Source organism: Peromyscus californicus, unplaced genomic scaffold (assembly GCF_007827085.1).
Source record: "Peromyscus californicus insignis strain IS unplaced genomic scaffold, ASM782708v3 Scaffold_13__1_contigs__length_99412109, whole genome shotgun sequence".
NCBI lineage: Eukaryota > Metazoa > Chordata > Mammalia > Rodentia > Cricetidae > Peromyscus > Peromyscus californicus.
In genome coordinates this window covers 84309953-84318891 of record NW_026294424.1, presented here as the reverse complement: position 1 = coordinate 84318891, position 8939 = coordinate 84309953, and positions in this window count along the sequence as shown.

The window sequence follows — 8939 nt, the reverse complement described above, 5'->3', positions numbered from 1 at the left end:
AGATCCCGGGGCTGTCTGCAATGGTTGGGGTGTCAAAATCCCCGCAAAGATAGTCATTTCCTTACCGAAGGACTTCAACTACTCTAGGGACTATGCCTAGGAAGTAGATCCCAGATCCCCTCTGCATTTAGACCCTCAGACTGTCTCTGTTTATTATTCAACCTACTCTCCTAACCTCAGAAATTTCCTTGTTTGGGGGATATTATGTTCTTCTCATGATTCTGGCTTAGATACCAAGTCTGCACCCTAATCTTTGGGCTTTAGGGATCAGGTCTTTACAAACAAAGACCTGGAGGGTTGCCAGACATTTTCAGTGCTGTCCCTGATGTATTGTTCTCTTGTTCTTTCTCCTTCAGGCTGGTAATGAGAAATAAATGTGGGCAGGAAGAAACGCAATAATGTTTTCAAAAAGACAAATCTCTTGCTAGATCTTCTCCATGTTTGGAAGGTGATGGTTCTGAAGAGGTTGATAGAGTTTCCACAGAGGAATGACTGTCAAGAGAGAAAGGAAAAGGAATCTGAGATACTCTTTGAGAGCAAAAGCACCAGGACTGCTTGCTGATGGCATGATGTGTCATCGAGGGACAGGGAAGGTGACTTCCAGTTGGTCCAGTTTACATGTATGACATTCTGTAGAAATGATGAGTTTGGGAAACCTTCCACATCTACTTTCTTACTTGAATCATAGCTACCAGAGAATAGAATGCATACAGATTGAGATCATTAACCATGACTAGTACCTTACACTATCTCTGGTCCTGTGCAAAGCAGTTTGACTGAACTGGGCATTTCTTTGGCATTTAATGTGACTTTATACTTGACTGATCTGATTTCAGAGTTGTCTGTCTGGCAAACTTGTTCAACTATTAAAACTGTAAAATAAATCACATTATTGTATTTCAGAACTCTCACATCTGGGTGACTATTTGATCACAAATTTTAAAGTCTTTTCTTTTGTTAGGTTCTCATGTTTCAAACCACAGGAACTGATTCTAGTTAATTCAAGCAAGGAAATGAATTCTTTTGAAAGGTGTAAGTGACTCAAACTCAAGGAGAAGTTAAATATCAAGTTTCCAGAGACAGTAGCAGGGACCAAAGAACTGTTTCTTTAGCAATTCCTACAGGATGTCAAAAAAGAATCTTCTCCATCCATCCATCCATTAATTAACAATCTCATGAATGTGAGTCTAACTTTCACTAAATGCTATTCCTTGGCCAAGGATATCCCCAAAGAAAAATAAGCATCACTACCTTAAAAGTAGGAAAGTCATTAGAATTTTTAAAAAGTTATATGATTAGCTTTGATATATATAATGATTTTTTTGACATAAGTTTTCTCTGTGTAGCCCTGGCTATCCTGGAACTCACTCTGTAGACCAGGGTGGCCTCTAACTCAGAGATATGCCTGTCTCTGCCTCCAGAGTGCTGGGACTAAAGATGTAAGCCACCACAGCCCAGTGTGTTTTCTTTATAATTTTTAAAAGTGCATTGTGTGCGTGCGTGTGTGTGTGTGTGTGTGTGTGTGTGTGTGTGTGTGTGTGTGTGTATGTGTGAGTATGTGTGTATGCTACAGTGTACATATAGACAAGTCAGTTTTGTCTTTCTACATATATATCCTAGGTTTGAACTTAGGCCATGGGGCTCAGTGGTATGGTGATATTTTATTTGTATTAAAATGTTATTTGTAGGTTAATAAATAAAGTTGCCCGGGGGTCAGAGCTATTAGCAAGCCATAGGAAAGCAGGGCAGTGGTGGCGTATGCTTGTAATTCCAGCAATTGGTAGGCAGAGCTGGGTAAGTCTCTGTGTGTTCAGGGATACAGCCATTATTGGATACACATGCCTTTAATCTTAATACCAATCATGGAAAACCTGGAGGCCTATACAGACAGGCTGTGAGGAGGCGGTCATGTGGTTGGGTTTACAACCAATGAGAAGGCAGGACAGGAACTCTATATAAAGACTTTAACACAGGGGTAGCTCTGGTTCGGAGAGGTAGGACCACCACAGGAGAAAGGGTAAGGTTTTAGCTCTTAGCTCTGACCTCTTGGCTTTCTTCTTTGCATTGGTTCTGTGTTTCTTATTTAATAAGAAGGTTGGAAGTGCTTTTACTCACTGAGACTTCTCTTCTGCCCAAGCTCTATTTTCCTCAATCCAACAAAGAAGCACCTTTTGGAGTAAGAACTGGATGCTGTTGGTGTGGTTTACCCAACCTCAGTATGCAGCCCCCTTTGAAGTCATGACCATCCAAACACAAACTTACATCTCTTTAGCCTTTCTACAAAAAATTATTCCTATTTCACTTTGGCTTTAACTTAGTAATATGTCACTTGTCTGTTTGGGGTCTAAAGTCACAGAACTACTGGGTCAGCCCATCTGCCTTGGGCTACCAGCAGCCATTAGATGGGACTACATTGACTGTTTAGGAGAACAGAAGTGGTCAGCAGAGGATCTACCATCCCAGAGCCAAAATCACCTTGGCACCTTCCACTTACCAGGCCAATGTGTCTTCCAAAGATTCAAATTACAGTAAGTAGGAATGTTTCCTCTGAAATCATACATCCAAGAAGAGCCTATGAGTTTTAATAAATTCATCTTAAGGATTATATGTATTTGTTTTTATCACTTGTCGTTTGGGTATACAATTGCTATTATTTAGATGGTATTTTGTTTTTATGAAACATCCAAAGAAATTGGTTATCAATCTGTGCTTATAGAGGTAAATTTAAAGATCTTCAAATTATTTCTTCTGTTTGATGGTAATAAAAAAGATCCACAGAGATGCCATGCCATTCTATTTTACTTCTATTTTAAAATATTTTAAGGCTTCTTGCAGGTGTATGTATTTATGTTACCTTCTGTTATGATGCTGATAATAGATAAGGGTAGGTTTGGGGATTAGAAGAGAATGTTGACCATCAAGGTAAATAGTGTACACTATTTAATAACACCATATGACACATGGGAAATCTATGGAGGCTTCCAGGAAGCCAAAAAGAGCTTTGTGAACATTAGTCTTAGTAATTCAAACATCCTCATTAGGTCCATGAGTTCATAGTTAAAATTAAACAGAAATCTCTCTAATTAACAAGCCATGTGAAACTAGTGCATTTCAGTAGAGGCTTTATTTTGTCTGCATTGGCTTATTATATGTTGTGGTTAGTAATGTTAGCTATCTAATAAAAGTCTTGGCTTTTCATACTACATGTAATATTGTGGCTTGGGGGAGGGGTGTCCAGATAAGCATCCCATTTCTTATCACCTTGCTCTCTCTTCTGGTATGCTGAATGTTTCCTTTTAAATGAAGGGTAAGAAATTGCCTGCATCCCTTCCAGGCTATTACTGGGGTGATGCAAACAGGACTTCTCTTCTGCCATTCCTTTTCTCCCCAATGTAGAGAAGCCTGGAGGTCAGCTGACTGTGGAGGAAAGTCCTTTCCCACTAGGAACACCTGCACTAAATTATCATATGGCCAAGCAACCAATGGCTATTGTACTCAGCCATTAAAATGTCAGCTTTTGTCATTGAAGCTAATGGTACTCCGATTAATATAATATCAACGTGTCCTGGTTGGTTTTTGTCAGCCCAACACAAACTTCAACATATTTGGGAAGAGTGGATCTTAATTGAGAAAATACCTCCATTAGATTGGCATGTAGGCAAGTCTGTGGGGGTGTTTTCTTGATTAACAATTGAGATGAGAGGGTCCAGCTCACAGTGGGCAGTGTCAGCCCTGGGCAGGTGCTCCTGGTTGTGTAAGAGAGCAACAAAGCAAGCCAGCAACCACCACTCCTCCATGGCTTCTGCTTCAGTTCCTGCCTCCAGGTTCTTGTCTTGAGGTTTTAATCCTGACTTCCTTCAGGGTAAAATGATGGAGTGCCATCTGAAAGTTATAAGATGAAATAAACCCTTTCCTCCCCACGCTGCTTTTGATCATGGTGTTTTGTCACAGCAGAAGAGACTAAGTAAGACACCGCAGAAGAGCGTTTATGTGACCTTCTTCTTTAGTCTAACTCTATCTGCATCCATCCATTGTTTTAATCATCCTTTTACTCAACGAATACAATTTTAAGTATCTATACTGTGCCAGGCACTCCATGTACTGTACAGTAATGAACAGATAGGGAGGATATTCTACTTTTTGTAGTGCAAGGTGTCCACTCATGGGAATGGATGAGGAGTCATTGTGGGAAGAAAGACAGTGGGTGAGTGAGAGGGGTAAGACGGTCTTCATCCATTCCAGGCAACCAAGAAGGCCTTTCTGTGCAAATGACCCTTGTGTTGAAAGTAGAAGTTGAGTGGCTATGGGCCGGAGAAACCCTGAGGATTAAGGGAAGGCAACAGCTTGTCTAAAAGGCCCTTGGCTACAGAGAGTATAGACATTCAGTGAACAGCAGAAGGTAGGGCCTAATGTACCATCCCCTGTGCAGCAGCATCCTTTAGTGGACAAGGAAATTAGAACACTACCATGCTTAAAGGTGGACAACACAATGGTGTTTTCAGTCCAGGCCTTGGCTTCTGTGCGCCCTGGAATGTGACTAATGAGAGCGGCTAGGATGAACTGACTAGTTGTGCCTTTCTTCTGAAAGCCAGCTTGGTGCTGCCAGGTTAGCAGCAGCCAGCTGATTAGGAACAGACTTTTAGCATCTCTATTGGTGCAGCAGTGCTGATGTCTGATCCTCCAACAGCATCTGTTTCAGATGCTCCATTATGGTGATATTTTATTTGTATTAAAATGTTATTTGTAGGTTAATAAATAAAGTTGCCTGGGGGTCAGAGCTATTAGCAAGCCATAGGAAAGCAGGGCAGTGGTGGCGTACTCTTGTAATCTCAGCACTTGGTAGGCAGAGCTGGGTAAGTCTCTGTGTTTTCAGGGATACAGCCATTATTGGATACACATGCCTTTAATCAATACCAATCATGGAAAACCTGGAGGCCTATACAGACAGGCTGTGAGGAGGCGGTCATGTGGTTGGGTTTACAACCAATGAGAAGGCAGAACAGGAACTCTATATAAAGACTTTAACACAGGGGTAGCTTGGGTTCGGAGAGGTAGGACCACCACAGGAGGAAGGGTAAGGTTTTAGCTCTTAGCTCTGACCTCTTGGCTTTCTTCTTTGCATTGGTTCTGTGTTTCTTATTTAATAAGAAGGTTGGTTACATCTACAAATGGCGTCCAACGTGGTGGCAAGAGTTTCCACCTAAAAACTGAGAAAAAAGATTCTAAAATGGAGCTAAAAACAGCTTCCTAACTGACTCTCTCAAATGAGCGGCAGCTGCTGGTTTAAGCTACTGGTGGGTTCCTGGTGTGCGCGCTTGACTTGCAGTATGGCAGGAATGAGGCCTTTGCAAGTGGCACATTAAGCTGCATGGTGGATTTAGACTTTGCTAGTACAAAACAAAAAAAGAGGTTTCTGGGCTACACGCTGCTTGGCTAAAAGCATAGACCCACGATAGATCCCAGAGCTGGCAGTAAACCACCACCATGTTGGGAAGCTGAGGTGGGCGGAGCCAGCAGCCACAGCTGCTGCAGTTTAAGGCAATAGATTCACAATAAGACAGATTCAGATGTAATAGTTTACAATGTGTGTAAAAGATACGTAGGCTTGAAAGAGACAAAAAAGGTGATATATAGAGTTATAGAAACAAATACATAGTTTTAAAAAATAAAGTCTTTAAAGAGACAGTAAAGGTAGTATAAAAAATAAGCCACATAAAAATGGATATTACACAGAGAATCTGGATTGTGTTGTCTTTGGGATTCTTAACTGCAGAAAAACATTTGATCATAAAAGATGTTGAGTTAAACCAATATGTATATTTTAAAGATACCATGACTTCAAAATTTGGATATAAGGATATGTTGCTTTGGAAAGGAGACTCTGCTTTTGTTCCCACAGAAAGCCAGAGGCTATATTTGTTTCAGATTAAGATACATCAGGTTTGACCAGCCAAGACCCCCTGAAAGGTCTCCGATGACACCATGGCCCAGATAATCCAACATCCAGAATGGTTTCAAGGCGACTGGCTCAGATGATACACCCTCACGGACTACTCCATAATTCTAAAATTTTCTTTGTGTCCCCATAAGATACAGCACCCCCCTCCAGTAGGAAGTAGTAAGAGAAGCTATGCCCAAATTCCCAAATTATATGTAATTTTACTTTGTTAAGGTTAAAATCTTCCTTTTTGAAAAAAAAAAAAGCGGGGGGGGGGGGGGGAAGTGCTGTGGGATGTTCTGTATGGCAAATGTGTTGCTAATTAGTCAATAAATAAAACACTGATTGGCCATTGGCTAGGCAGGAAGTGTAGGTGGGACAAGGAGGAGAATAAAGCTGGGAAGTGGAAGGCTGAGTCAGAGAGACACTGTCAGCCACCATGATGACAAACAGCATGTAAAGATGCCAGTAAGCCACGAGCCATGTGGCAAGGTATAGATTAATGGAAATGGATTAATTTAAGTTGTAAGAACAGTTAGCAAGAAGCCTGCCATGGCCATACAGTTTGCAACCAATATATGTCTCTGTGTTTACTTGGTTGGGTCTGAGCAGCTGTGGGACTGGCAAGTGAGAGAGATTTGTCCTGACTGTGGGCCAGGCAGGAAAACTCTAGCTACACTCCATCCTCTTGATTTTTTATGTATAAACGTACATCCAAACCAGAGACCCAAATTGGTCACTACTTGGCACCATATTCATCAGCCCCTTCCTATTGCCCATCCCTCTGTTTCTCTCCTCCTTTATTCTTTATCTTCTGAAAGAGTTACTGTATTTCTCTGAGAGTAAATGAACATAGGAAAAGAGTATATTGAATTACTATATCATACTTGTTGGAAATTATAAAAAGGACAAAAATAGTGAGCAATGAATTGGGAAAGGCTCTATCTCATTTGGGAACTGTGAATGGCCGTGTTGTAGAATTATGTAGCATTATAAAAATTTTCCTTAAATATAAATCAGCATACAACAGAGATACTTACGTGTACATGTTTATCGGCACTGTTCACAATAGCTAAGTAATTAAAAACAGTGGATGAATAGAAAGAAAATGTGGCATATGTGCACAATACATTTTATTTGGCCATAAAAAATGAAATTCTAATAGTCCCAGAAGAAAAGATGGAACTGGAGGTCATCATGTTAAATGAAATAAACTAGGCTTGAAAAGACAAATTTCACACTTTCATTTGTGGAGTTTAGATTTAAAAATGGAAATAAAACCTGACAGTGGAAGAGGGATTTGTTGAAGGAAGAGGAGCAGAAAGTAGAGAGGACAAGAGAGGATGTTGGGGGGGGGGGGAGCGTATGAATAGTCTGAAAGTACATGCATGATACAAGTATAAAGATGTCATAATGAAATCCATTATTTATACAATGAAAAATGCTAAAAAACAGCAAATTCTCCCTTGGATGTCTTTCATCCTCATTTCTGCTTCCCATCTCCATCAAATGGACATACTTTGTTGGGTGTAAGATGGGCACAGCACCCAAGGGAAACAGATCTATCTGTGCTGAGTTACATGAAAGCTTTAAAGCCCATAGAAGCAAACAGCAGCTGGAAGATTTCTCTCCTACAGGAGATTCAAGATGAACCTTCTTACACCTGGACTGGGCCAAGTTAACATCACGAGGAACAAATCAGATACCTGTCAGCTCCCGTGAGACTACTTACAAGCAGCAAGAAGCTCTCCATTTCATCTGGTTCTTTGCACACAACAACAAAAATAACAGTAGCACCAGCTGCCATGCTTGTATTCTTGGTGTCCCAGCTCCTAATGCCTGCATTTCCTCCAGCACAGTGACTGCCTCCAGTCCTGTGCTGATGCAGCCCTGGCGGGGAAGAGGCTGGAAGCCATGACTGGATCTTTCTGTTTTAGCATTTCTATTCTGGGTGAAGAGTCGACAGCTCAGCAAGGTTCACTTGCCTTCCCCTATATCAGACACCTAGTGACCGACAGAACCCAGATCATTCCCAAGCCTCAGCCGTTTCCTTCACCAATGCTGCTTCCCAAACCTGCCATTTATCAAGGGCCTTCTGTCCCTGTTATGTGTTTAGACGCAACCTGATCTAATTTCTTCTCATCTGGACCTGCAAAATGGACATGAACTGGACCTGGAGAGATGGCTCTGAGGTTAAGAACACTTGCATCTCTTTCAGGGAAACCAAATTCTGTTCCCCAAACCTTGGGTGGCTCACAATCACCTGTAACTCCTTCTCCACTACAGCATCCCACATTTTCTTCTGGCTTCCATAACACATCACACACACACACACACACACACACACACACACACACACACACACACACACACACACAGGTGCGCGCGCACGCACACACACAATTTAAAAAAAAAACCTTTTAAATATGTACAGGAGCCATGGCAGCTGGTCACTCCGACATTATGGAGTCACTGCCCTCTTCCTGTGTTCTGCTTCCTAATTCCTTCACTCTGGCTCCTCCAGGGTTTTCTTGCTGCACCTTGGCAGTCAAGCTTGCATCTGAGATTTCTTGGCTCGGGAATCTACGGTGTGACTGGGCTGGATTTATTTTTGGATTCTCCACTTGTGGCTCTGGGCTGACTCCAGCTCAGGTCACTGCCTGACCTGGCCCGTTACTCTCCATTTCAGCCTGCTCCCTCCTTTCCTGCCCCCACCCACCCCCTGCACTTGCCAGAAGGGGAATGAGCAGGCTGGCAAAAATAGAGAATGAGCTTGTAGCAAAGGACCTTAATTTTTTCCTGAATTCTGCAGCTAACGTAGAAAAGGAAAATAATGATCTCCAATTTGATGAACTATTTGAGGGTTTGAGAATTAAAGAGGTAATGATTGCAAAGAGACCCAGAAGACAGGAGCCTTTTTGATAAATGAGTTATTGCCCGAGTCACATCAACGGGGTTCATGTCTTGAAGGTGACTAGAACAGGACCTAGTACATCATAAA